Source organism: Lolium rigidum, chromosome 2 (assembly GCF_022539505.1).
Source record: "Lolium rigidum isolate FL_2022 chromosome 2, APGP_CSIRO_Lrig_0.1, whole genome shotgun sequence".
In the NCBI taxonomy this organism is placed as follows: Eukaryota; Viridiplantae; Streptophyta; class Magnoliopsida; order Poales; family Poaceae; genus Lolium; species Lolium rigidum.
In genome coordinates, this window is record NC_061509.1 from 265,341,078 (window position 1) to 265,354,768 (window position 13,691).

Sequence of the window (13,691 nt, forward strand, 5' to 3'; positions counted from 1 at the left end):
TTGCTTGTCATTTGGCCATATCTCCTCCCATCCTCATCATAAGCTCTTGCCCACTTTGAGTTAAATATGAGGTGTCTATGAAGAAACTCTTGACCACCCGCGTTGAGGTCTTTGTGCTTCAGCAAGCCGTTGTATAGGTTTGCGAAGCGGCGCTCGGAGTAAGCGAGGCAACAATCTTGAAGGAGGTCGGACAACTCTTTGCTCTTGCATGCCCGGTAGAAGTTTGCACAAAAATGCCTCATGCACCATCGGTGATGCAAGGGAGCATGCCCGGGAATTGCAACCTCCACCGCATTGAGAATTCCTTGATGACGATCGGAGATGACACACACTTCCTTTGAGGGTGGTATGACCCTCGTCCTCAATATATGGAAAAACCATTGCCAGTTATCATTGTTCTCAATCTCTACCAATGCAAAAGCCAATGGTACTAAACGGTTGCTCGCATCACTTGCTATTGCCACCAATAGTGTGCCCTTGTACTGACCGGTCAAGAAGGTACCATCCACGGCTATGATGGGCCTACAATGTTCGAATGCCCTCGTGCATTGCTCGAATGACCAAAATGCACGGTGAAATACCCTCACTCTTTTACCATCATGCAATGTCATTTTGGTTGCGGAAGGCTCCACCACATGCACCATGCCCGGGTTAGTTGCGGCCATCGCTAACAACAACCTAGGGATACGGTTGTATGCTTCCTCCCAATCACCGTACAACATCTTGAATGCGGCTTGTTTGGCCTTCCATGCCTTCCCGTACTTGACGTCGTAGGCAAACCGGGATTTGACCGTATCTTGCACGGACCTAATGCTCATGATAGGAAGTGATGAGATCTCCGCCGAGTGCTTGTATGCAATGAACTCGGATGTGAGTTGACGGTGGTCCGGCTGTGCATCCTTGCCATCAAGCTTCGGCCCCCGGCACATGTGAGTGGCTACACAACTTGTTATGTGCCAAGAGGGCCCTTTTTGAAAGGTCGTGCACGGACAACCCATGGGCACCTTTTATCCACACATTTTAGCGTGTACCGCTTCTTCAAGTCCGAGTGAACAACGATGTAAGGGCGATGATGCTTAATGGATAACTCCTTCAACCATATCTTCAATTCCAAGAATGTATCAAACGTTAGCCCTTTAGAGATCATAGCCGTCCTACCATCCACATCTCTCTTGGATAGTGGCCTAGCTCCAAGAAGTAAACTTTTGCCACCATCAACCACGGCTCCATCCGCAAGACTAACATCACGGAACAGTGGTACCCGGATATCCCGTCCGGTTACCTTCTTGAAGATCTCGGCTCTTTCGGCTTCCTTAGCCGTGAAGCCATCCTCGTCAACCTCCTCTTCGGGTCCATCATCATCCGAGTCCGACGCATAGCATCGGGAATAAGGAATGGAGTGGTCCATCTCCTCTTGCGTCCAATATTTATCCAAATCACCGATATTGTTGCAATTAATCTCGAAACCATCATCACCATCGTCATGCTCATCATACTCATTATCCAACGGAGGTTGTTGGGCAATGGAAGATTGGACAATGGGAGATTGGGTGGCCTCTTCTTGGCTCATGGGTGGAGGAGTCCTCTCTCGAACGGGGGAGGAGGGCCGGTTAAGGTCAAGCTCGATACGAGCCTCAACCGTCTTGGTTGCAAACAACTCCAAAGCCTTATCTTGTGACCCGGCCACCGTCTCCTTGTAAATGGACCAACGTTGCTCCGAGTTGATACGCATTATCTTCCAACGGGTGTGCATTCCAAACCCCACATTATGCCTTCCCTCAAGCTCAACACCATCATTTGGCTCATTCCAATTCAACTCAACCCTAACTTGTGCTACCACCTCCGCAAAGCTAGGGCTAACGTCAAACACCAAGTCAACCTCTTCCGGGTCCGGCTCTATGTTTCCCTTCAAGAAAGCATCCTTCTCCACATGATGAACATGAACAATTCTTTCCATCCCCTAGCATAATGGGAACACATACACACATGTGTTCATTAGTTACCATAATCAACATAATCTACCCATACAAACTAGCACACTACCATTTCTTCTACTTCAACAACCCTAACATCCAACCAAATCCATCTCCACCCTCAAATCAACCAAATCCACATCTAGGGTTTCACATATAGATTGGAGCAAATACACAAAATCAATGGATGAAAAGAGGGGAAATGGAGGAGATTACCTCAAGCAACGAGTTGGGAACGATCTCCACGGACAGATCTGACGATTTGGTGGTTGATTTGGTGGGGGGGGAGAGAGGGGGAGAGAGAAAACCGGGCGCCTTTGAGGAGAGAAGAAGAACAAAGGGAGGAGAAAGAAGAAGGGTCGGGCTGGGGGCGCGCGCGCGGCCCAAACTTAAGTGAATGTGTGGCGCCCTTGCCACGGGCGCCACACTTTCAAAGTGTGGCGCCGGCGAGGGCGGCGCCACTTGTGCTGCCACGTCGGATCGGGGTCACCAGCGCAGCGTCGACGGGCCACGTCGGATGGGTGTGTGGCGCCAGGGCCAGGGGCGCCGCATGGACATGTGTGGCGCCCGTGAGGGGGCGCCACACAAAAGGGTTAGATCCGTGAAATAGTTTCACCGGGGGGTCAGTCTGTGCTTTTCTTTCAGTTTTGGGTTATTTTTGTGTAAATCGGCCCGCCTTGAAGGCTGCAGCTGCAGCGGCAGAGGTGGGTGCAGCGCCGTTGTTGCCGTGTTGTGGATAAGGCACACGCACAGGCATTGAAGGCCCAGTGGAGCTGAGGAAGCTCTTCAGATTTCCAAGGTTAGCTTTCTAAAAACTTATCACTATCTCTCCAGATTTGGTACCAATTGACACCGCATAATGCTTTGCTTGAGATTGATTGTGGTGCATTTTTCTCTTGGCGTGGACTACAATTAGGATTCAAACTGATGTCTAATTATTGTGGAACTATCACTGTAGGAGGTGATTAGTGAAGGTAGATAAGGCCTCAACAAATTCTTTATTTATCCGAGCAGCCACTGATGTACGCAAATCCATTATACTGCATTTAGAGTTACATGTGCTAATTGACTAATTTCTAAAAAATTAGACCTGAGGAGGTGATTACTGAAGGTAGATAAGGGCGTAGTTCAATTTTGTTGTGAATGATTGATGCTCTACTGAAAGGCTGATACCTTGTATGAATTTGCCTTTTGTCAGGTAATCAACCTTTGTTGGCGAGGACGTCCATTGTTTAAGGAACATAGACCTCTAAATTATGTATTCTGTGAAATTCTGGTACTTCCCTCTTCTCGAAAAAGTCACACATTAGCAGCAAGGTATTCTCCCTAGCTAATCATTTTATTTGCAACAAATTTCTTCTCCTTGAAAGACTTACCGTTCTAATTAATCATGATCTCGTTGTGTTTTTGTCTTGGGATCTAGCCATGAAGTTCGCCAAGGAGTACCCGAAGCATATGATCAAGAAATGCCATGCTACGCCCTGTTCCCCACAGGGCCTTGGCGACGAGAGAGACGTCGCCATCCCAGGAGGTAACCAGTGCTCTGGGGCTAGCCATTGCTATGGTAAATAGTTCTGTTAACCTGTTCTTTGTTCGTCTCTTGAGGATCCTCCATTTTTCATTTTCTACTCGGGATTCTGTCGTCGCTTAGGTGTTGGCACAAGGAGCAGTCAAGAACTTCGTTGAATATTTTCCCCTTATTTTGGACAATCAAATCGAGGATGAATTCAACCTAAGTGAATCTTGCCATTCAGTTCACATTTCATTTTGTGTGTTTAGCTCGTAAAATACCTATGTTTGGCTTACAGTGCTGAACCTAGTCATCACTATGACACTATGATCCCTGACAACAATGGGGCTTTATATGGTAAGTTCCAATTATGCTTATTACCCTGCATATGTTGTCTTCTTTTAAATCCTCTTATATCGCACTGTCAAAAAAAATGCTTAGTGTGACATTAAACGTATCTGTGAAACCGATTTGGGGTTGATAACACAATGTGTAAGAAGAATTAATTTCACGTGGACTGGAACTAGAGAGATTCGTAAGGTTGAATGATGTATATCTCAATTGCAGATAAATTACATTCCTCGGCCGGCAGCCGCCAGAAGTGCCTACAATCTGAGGAGCACAAGATGCCGTGCTAGTGAAAACACAAGTTTAGGGTTTCGTGGATGGAGCAACGTGCTCCCCACCTCTTCTATTTATATACTTGACAGGATTACAATACAAGGCACATACGATACAAATACATACGTATGTGAATCGATCTCTTAACACTCCCCCTCAATCTAAACTACTACTACATACAAGTTTTAGATTGGTTCGAAATCGGTCTAGCATCTGCCGTGTCGCTGGCTTAGTGAAGATGTCAGCCAGCTGATCATTAGAAGAGATAAACCTTACCACCAGAGCGCCATCAGCCACCTGCTCTCGCACAAAATGAAAATCAATCTCAATGTGCTTGGTCCTGGCATGGAAGACTGGATTCGCTGTTAGGTAGGTAGCACCCAAATTATCACACCATAAAATCGGAGCTTGCCGCTGGGTAACACCAAGTTCTCGAAGCAACGAACGAACCCACATAGCTTCGGCTGCTCCATTTGCAAGAGCCTTATACTCTGCCTCAGTGCTAGATCTGGAGACCGTGGGCTGCTTCTTCGAACTCCATGAAATAAGGTTCGGACCCACGAACACTGCAAAACCGCTCGTAGAACGTCGATCATCAACATCTCCAGCCCAATCTGCATCAGTAAAAATACTAACACTCTGCTGCAGTGACCTCCTAATGCGAAGCCCTGTATCCAATGTTCCCTTGACATAACGAAGGATACGTTTTACAGCCTCCCAATGCACTTCAGTGGGTTGAGACAAGAATTGGCAAACCTTGTTGACAGCAAAGGATATATCTGGACGTGTGAGAGTCAAATACTGTAGACTGCCAACCACACTGCGATATCTGAAAGAATCCTATGGACCAAGAAGTGCACCAGTATCTCGAGCAAGCCGCTCAGTGGGCACCATCGGAGTGGAAGTGGGGTTACAATTCTCCATATTAACCCGACGCAACAAGTCTAACGCATACTTGCGCTGCATAAGTGTCATGCCCCCTGAATTGTACGACGCTTCCAATCCAAGGAAATATTCCAGAACACCAAGATCCTTGATAGGAAAAGTGGCAGACAAAGAGCGAACAAGACCTTCCACAACAGCAGTAGTGGAACCAGCAATGACAATGTCGTCTACATAGACCAACATGAAAACTTGAACACCACGCTGATTGAAGATGAACAAGGATGTATCAGCCCGAGAAGGAAGAAACCCCAGCTGAAAAAGGCGAGTACTCAAGCGAGCATACCAAGCACGAGGGGGAAACGGACATCCTCAAAACCAGGGGGCTGCTGCATATAGACATCTTCTGTCAGAAAACCATGGAGAAAAGCATTGCTGACGTCAACCTGACGAAGGGTCCAGCCTCGAGAAACAGCTAGAGAGAGAACCAGCCGAATGGTGGCGGTTTGACAACAGGACTGAAAGTATCACCATAGTCAATGCCGTGCTGTTGAGTGAACCCGCGAGCAACCAGGCGAGCTTTGTGCTTCTCAACTGAACCATCTGGACGATGCTTGGTTTTGAACACCCACTTGCTTCCAACAATATTAGTGCCAGGTGGTCGAGGAACCAGAGTCCAGGTCTTCGTCTGAGCGAGAGCGCTGAATTCATCCATCATTGCGGCGCGCCACGCCGGTTCACGAAGGGCATCATGATGAGACACCGGCGCTGCAAAGAGAGCACGGCGACGAGTATCGTACCGCACAGTGCCGTCGGTGTAGTGCTTCTCACGACGAGTATTGTCACGCAGACGAGTAACCATGCCATGGCCCTGCTGTGAGGCCGCCGGAGGCAGCTGCTCAGCGGACGGCCCGCCAGGCGATGGAGCTGAAGTCGGTGGCGTGAGCGCGCCACACGCAGGCGATGCAGGCGACGAGGGAGTGCACGCCGAAGGCGTGGCCGCATCCGCACCAGGGGAGCCCGGAGGCGACGCGGCAGCATCCGCGCCGTGAGACGACGGCGACGTGGCAGCAGCCGGGTGGGGCACTGTTCCCGGGGCATGCACATGCACGTCCACATCCGGAAGAGGGACGTCGATCACCGCGGGGTTCTGCACAGAAAGATCAACAGCTGGAGAGGACAGGTTAGTGGACAGGTAAGACAGGTCATATTGACGCACATGATCACTCGTAGCCGGTCCAGTGACAGGGAAATTAATAGCTTCACGAAGAGTGGGAATATCGACCGTAACCCCGAGAGTGGCATACGGGAACACGGATTCATCAAAAACGACGTCACGGGAGATGTAAATGCGACCCGTGGATTTATCAAGACACTTGTAGCCCTTGTGCATAGGACTATAGCCCAAGAAAACACACATCTTGGATCTAAACTCGAGTTTGTGAGCATTATACTTGCGAAGACTCGGCCAACACGCACAGCCAAAGATACGGAGAAACTCGTAATTAGGCTGAATTTTGAGAAGGCGGAAAAGTGGTGTCTCTTTGTTAAGAACAGGTGTAGGCATGCGATTAATCAAGTAGCAAGCCGTCAGGAAGGCCTCATCCCAGAAACGTAAGGGGAGAGAGGAGTGGGCGAGCAAGGCAAGACCTGTCTCGACCAAGTGACGGTGTTTGCGTTCAGCAACGCCGTTTTGCTGGGAGGTATGAGGGCAGGAGACACGGTGTGAGACGCCTGTGCGCTGAAAATACTGATGGAGTTTATGATATTCGCCGCCCCAATCGGATTGGACAGCTTTAATTTTGGCGTTCAAAAGGAGCTCAACATGAGCCTGAAAAGCATAAAACACCTGCTCAACATCAGATTTATGTTTAAGAAGATAGATCCAGCAAAAACGAGAGTAGTCATCGATAAAGCTAACATAGTACTTAAAACCACCGGAAGAAGAAATAGCAGGACCCCAAACATCAGAGTGTATAAGCTCAAGAGGCACAGTGGTCACACGATGAGACAAAGTATATGATAGTTGATGACTTTTGGCACACTGACAAGCATCACAAACCAAACGAGGACTAGCGGAAGTACAGGATAAATCATGGTTCTTAACAATAGTGTGAACTACATTATTTGTGGGATGACCTAGACGCTGATGCCACTGAGACGATGAAGTCTTGGCACCGGAAAGAGCACGACGAGTGGATGGCGAAGACGCACGGCTAAACGGAACGGGGTAGAGTCCACCATGACTTCTACCGTGAAGCAGAATTCTCAGGGTGACCTTGTCCTTAACACAGAAAAAATATCGGTGAAATTCAACAAAGACATCATTGTCGCAGACAAGGCGATAAACAGAGAGAAGATTCTGACTAATATGTGGGACATGAAGGATATTATTCAGTTTTAATTGAGAACCGGCTAAAGAAGAGTGACCAATGTGGGCAATAGACAAACCTACACCGTTGGCCACCTGAACCTGATCCGTCCCGCCATAGCGCTCCTGCATGTGGAGACGCTGAAGATCATTTGTCAGATGATCCGTCGCCCCGGTGTCCATCATCCAAGGCGGAGAGCTGGTCGATGCCGAGTTGCCGGCACACCGCCGGTTGCTGCCGGTGCGGCTGCTGGTTGCTGCCGCGCACGAAGTCGGGGTTGAAGCGGTTCCGACAATCATCAGCGTTGTGCCCCCAATAGCCGCAGATTTGACACTGCGGGCGCTGACGCCGGCGTCCTCCGTTCTGGCGCGGTTGCCACCGCCGCCGTTACCACCGTAATTGCCGCCAGTTGGGCGACCGTTGCCGTTGCAGCCTGCTGGCGGTCCGTAGGGCTGGGCGTGGCCGCCTGCCGGCGACCCATAGCCGCCTCCACCGTTACCGCCGTAAGTCGGACGGCCGTTGTTGCCCCCGCCGTAACCAGGCTGAGAGCCTCCGCCAGAGAAGGCAGGCGAGGGCGCGCGGGGCTGCCAGGGAGCACCACCACGAGCAGCAGCATTGGCGGACGAGGTCCACTCCTCGGTTTCAGCCGCCTGCGACAGCTGCAGGCCCTCGTAGTTCAGGACCATGGAATAGAACTCGGCGGCGGTCACCACCCTGGTGATCATGTTCAGGGATGCCGCGATCGGATTGAAAACGGAGCCGAGGCCGGTGAGCATGTAATCGATGATTTCATCGTCGCGAAGAGGCGACCCAGCGGTGGCCATGGCGTCAGCCAGAGCCTGCACCTTGTGCATATACTCGCTTGCGGTCGCATCGCCCTTCCGCAGCCCTTGGATTTGGCGACGGAGATGCCTGACTCCAGCGCGGCTCTGCGCGGAAAACATGGCTTGGATTGTCGTCCAAGCCGCGGCCGCCGTCTTGCAGCCGAGGAGCTGGCTCGCGATCTCCTCAGTCATGGAGGAGAGGAGCACCCCAGGACCTTCTGGTCCTGAGTCCACCACGTACCATACGCGGGGTTGTCAACCTGCCGAGCGGCGTCGCCGGTGCCCTCGGTGGTGGTCTTGGCTGGCGCCGCCACCGTGCCGTCGAGGTAACCATGGAGCGAAGCCCCGGAGAGATTGGTGAGCGTGAGAGCACACCACAGAGCGAAGTTGTTGCGGTCGAGACGGATTCCGATGGTGGGAACCGTGGGAGCAGCCGGCAGCGCGGGCGGAGAGACGACCGGGCCGATGACGGAGAGCTGCATCGCTGCGCTAGAGGAACCCATCGGAGAGGGCGGCGGCGATGAGATCGCATCGGGAGAAGGGAGACCCATGTGGCGGCTGATGGCTCTGATACCAAGTGAAAACACAAGTTTAGGGTTTCGTGGATGGAGCAACGTGCTCCCCACCTCTTCTATTTATATACTTGATAGGATTACAATACAAGGCACATACGATACAAATACATACGTATGTGAACCGATCTCTTAACAGTGCTGGTTACAGAGCATAGACTTGCAATGCACCTGGTTTAGGAACTCCACACGCGCTGTTGATGTTGTATCTGGATGGCGTGGTGGTCGCGGTGGGGGGCCGTGGGCGAGGCAAAGCGGGTAGCAAGGGAGCTGCTAGATACGGGGACGGCCGGCGGGGGAGCTTGCGGGGGACGCCCCGCGGGGGAGCTCGCCTCTGCTCCCTGGAGGCCCCGCTTCCTCTGGTCATGGAGCGGTTGCGGACGGCGGGCAGAGTGCGGGCTCACCGTCTACGTCGAGCGCGCGAGCCCAGCTCCGACGCGGTGCCGGACGGGGATGGAGCTCCGACGCAGGATGTGGACGTCGGGATCAAAGATGGATTTTGATTTAAAGACCACGGCTGAGAAGAATAGAACTCGCGAGAGGGTTTTCACAAAATGATAGTTGTGCATGGGCCGAGTCATCTAAATCAGGCCAGAAGGAGTACTTATAATTGCTAAATTGGTTTAAATTTAACAGGATCATGCGTTGGTGCCCACCCCTAAATCTAGTTGGTGCATTAGGAAATATCTCAACATCGTGCTGCTCTACCGCTATACTAGTCTGTCGGATGCTTTCGAGAGAAAGAAGAAATGCCGCAGGAAGGTTGCGTCTTATGCAGCTGTCCATTTAGCATAGGGAGGACGCCAATGTTTCTTTTTTGTAACTTGCTTTGTCAGTTAGTTCATTGTTTGAGTCAAGTGATGCTCACATTGCTTAGATTCGTTAGTTTCTCTAGAAATTTAAACGATTGCACAAAAGTGGTTATATAAAGCTCTTGCTAGTTCATCATATTCCCATCTCAGCAGGCAATTTAGTTGTCTCCGAAGCAAATAGACGTGACAGCCATCTTAACCGATTAACTCAACTCTTCTACGTCAAGACCATAAATCCTCATGCAGGAGCGAGACTAATTCACACCAGCGACCGGGTAGCATGATTTGACAAACGGGTACAAAGTTCCAGACGGGAACCGTTCACTTATTTTCATAGTCATCTTCTGATGCTGCAACTACTACAGCACCCCTTCAATTATTTCCGTCATCCTCTGATGCTGCAACTACTAAAGCATCCCTTGACTTATTTCATAGTCATCTTCTGATGCTACAACTACTACACCACCCATATTCGCATCTCAGTTTGTAGTACAGAGTATCAATAATCCCAGTAATGTTTTACTTTCACTTCAACTTGATCATCATCGACTTCTCTTTCATGACTCGTAATTCCACGGGTGAATTCTAGACTGAATTTCAAATTCTTGTCCTCTTCATGACTGTCATAGGTAGTGATTACTGTCAAGTCCACCTCTATGTGGAATTTGAGCAGCCGACTACGTGGTAGGGCAATCCTAGGCGGTTCCAGTGGAAGAATGGATGTTGTGCCAGTGGGAAAGGACAAGCGGCTCCCTCGATCACAACTGAAGAGGTGGACGCTTTTGTTCCCATAGTCAATGGCTTTTGCCCTGATCTTACCATACACGGTACGACTTGTAGAGCCAAAGTCTTTGAGCTTCAACCTGACCTCAACATTGGTTTGAGCAGCGTCAGGAATCAACAAGTATGTGATCTCCAGATTGCGGCCAGGGCCTGCACAGATGGTTTGTGTGTATTCCTCAAGTTCATCCCCGTACTCAACACTCCACTGCGCTCTAATGGGAGGAAAAAAGGGCCGTAGACCCCCCTCCTTGACACTGATAACATCCCCCTCATCGACGCTAATAACATCCCCCTCATCGCCGACTGCGGTGAAATAGAAAATTTCCAAGCCAATGTCGCCGTAAGCCATGAGAATTTCACGGGGTCCAATGGGCACCAAATCGACCGTTCCATCCTGCACCTCTTGTACTTCGCGCACGGAGTGCCTGTAGACGCACATGCCCTGACGGTAGTCGTAACCGTTGATTGCGTAGACAGGGAAGTTGGCAGAAATAGCCAAAATTTGCACCACACGGTGGCCGTGTGGAAAATCATCGCTACCCTCTGAGGACTCTGGGCCACTACTGACATCCTTAGGGTCATCTCCACGATCCTCCCGGAGAGCTCTGACATCCTCTTGGCATCTTCCACCATCCTCCTCATTGGCAACAAGAACCGATCCATCAAACTTGTTCCGTTTGGTTCCATACATTATCCAATCCCACACTTTACCCATCAGCTGATTCATGCCGTCCTTCCAGCGAGAAAAAAACAGAGATTAGCAAATATAAGATGTCATACAGAATACCATCAATCAGCAGAAAGTATTTTGGGACTGGCAATAGCTAGCATGTCTATAGTACAAACAATAACATGGCAAACATTTACCAATCTTGCCAGTTTTACTTGTCCATTCAAGAAACAGTAAACGGTAACAAAACCAATGATCAAATCCTTGGAAAGAAGCTTGAACAGAAGGAATACTTATGACAAAAGCATAGCATGCTCTTTGGTCATGTCGACGATAAGGAAAAGCGAGAGGATAGGAGAGGGAGACGGCGAAGGGCCTAATACTGACCAGGTGGCCGGCGGAGACGAGAAGGGTCGGCGGCGGGGAGAGAGATGAGGAGAGTCGTCGTCGAGGGGGCGGAGATGATGCGGGACGCCGCCGTCGAGTTTCCCTGCTCGAGGTACACAGATGAGTTTCCGTCCTTGATTTGATCGGAACCGGAAACTATATAGACGCCGCACGCGCTAGGTTGCAGGGACCTGGTGGCCATCGGTCCAGGCTTTTTTGGGCCGATCGGAGGCACAGTTGGAAGCACGGCCCGGCCCGGGCTATAGGTGCCGTGCCCGGCACGAAGCCCAAAAAAGGCCGGGCTTTATTCCCCTTTGAGGCACCCTGGCAGGCCCGAGCACGGCACGAAAAGCACGATGATTGCCTGTGCCACACAATATCGCTGAGAAGTCTGATATCTTGACCAACGGAAATTCAATTAGGTATAAACCTCGGTGATCACATGTATACATGAGCACACGTTACCTGTTTAACATGTGTCTAACGCTGTTCATTAACACGTTAAGTTGGGAAAGCACATGTGCTGTCAGTGTGTGAAAGCTAATCCCTATTCTATCTTTTTTCTGTCTGTACGTTTTCATATCGAATAGAGTCAGCATGTTGGGCAGCTGCGCACCACTCCCTCGTCTCTCCCAACTGTCCGCGCGATGGCAACTTAGGGCATGTACAACGCTGACCTCTTAGGTAGGCGCTTGAGATTTTTTTTAAAAAAAAATTATTGGAAACTATACAGATAGGAGTCCAGAGCCACAACGGAAGGCGCTAATTTCAGCCGCCTAAAAGTTTTTTTCCTGCGATAGGATAGAGCATAGATGTGTTTTCTGCGGGGTGGAAAGAAGCTAAGCGTCGACGCAACAACTAGCGCTAAAGCTAGGTTGTTTCCTGGGATCGGCAGGGATTTGGGCCTAACGGCCAGGAATTTGGTCCTAGTGCCCCTGTTAAGCGTCTCCATTGTAGATGCCCTTAGGAGGCCTCTTCCGCGGGGAACCGGTGTCACGCGCGCGGCCGTTGGAGGCGCGGGAGGCGGAGGCCAGCTGCCACAGGGGTCATCGCGTCCGTCCTCCACTCACCTGTGACGGAGAACGAACAGTAGCAGCCAGTTGCTCATGCCGGCACGACAACAGGATGGGGGAGGTGGCTTGTCCCTCGCTTCGCCTGGGCGGCGCGAGCTTGACAACCCGCGATTGATGCCGGCTTGGTGCAGCCGACTCCCGGTGGATTAGTTTCATCGCTCTAGCGCTCGGCCGTGTGTTTCGTTCTTAGGCTGATAAATTTCTTCCCGATACCTCCGGTTCTTCAGTATTCTGTTGAGGTATAAAGAGAGAGGTCGTTTTTTATTCACTTTGTTGTTTCTTGTTTTTTCAGATCTAGAAGACTGAAGCTCGAGGATCAAAAATAGCGGGGAACATCTCGTGGGAAGCTACAGCCAAACGCGCAGGCACTAGATTGTATTGGCCTGTATAAGCTTGTGGTGTTATTTGCCATGCTTTGTTTGGAAGAAGAAACTTGATTTGGTCTTCATCTATTGAGAAAAAGTTACGAATTGGAGAGATACGCTCGCCAAGAATTGCAACCACAAGTCAACTACATATTAGCGATAGGATGTAGAGTATCTGATTTTTTTTTTTTTGTTTATCTCCATCAAACAGGTCTCACCAAACCTATGGATGCGCTTTCTAGCAGAAAAGTCTTTGGAACCGTGTAGTCACCATGAGTCAGAAAAAAAAATTCAACGATGGTGAACAAATATCCAAAGGTGGTAGAGACATGCACACCTATACACTTGATCACCAAATTCATTCTCTCAATAACATACGCACAAAATACTTGGGAGCGGGACGGAAGAAACTCAGAAGTTCAGAAGTTAAACGTGCTAGTGCTAGAGCAATTTGAAGTTGGTTCACCAATCAGGAAGTTTGACCACGAGTAAGTAATTTGTCTAGAGATTAAGTGTAGTTAGAGACTAAAACGGTGAAATAACTTAAATACTAGAAATTATGGAAAACAAATTAACTGGGAAGAATTAGAAAAAAATAGAATGAAAAAAATACACCTAGAGGCCTTTAGGACGTTTGTTGTTACAAACCCGGACTAAAGGTCAACCGAGACTAAAAAATGGGGCTTTAGTCCCGATTCCGTATTTCCGATTGCAAAATCGGGACTAAAGCCCCTTATGAACCGGGATTGAATCCCCTTTTTAATAGTGATCCAAACTTACTGCATAACAATAATTTAGCGAGAAAAATATCTAGATTTTATCAAATGTATAGTTACCGAATATAAAA

General features: G+C 49.6%; 1 long non-coding RNA gene across 2 annotated transcripts; it reads left to right on the top strand.

Moving 5' to 3' along the window:
• Positions 1 to 2,662: 2,662 nt before the first annotated feature.
• LOC124688713 lies at positions 2,663 to 3,749 on the top strand. 2 transcript variants are annotated; one of them, XR_006998611.1, is made up of 3 exons: positions 2,663 to 2,947; positions 3,172 to 3,290; positions 3,397 to 3,749. It is a non-coding gene; the product is annotated as an uncharacterized LOC124688713 (long non-coding RNA). The 2 variants fall into 2 exon arrangements; XR_006998610.1 differs by having other exon boundaries at positions 2,663 to 2,772.
• Positions 3,750 to 13,691: the final 9,942 nt, after the last annotated feature.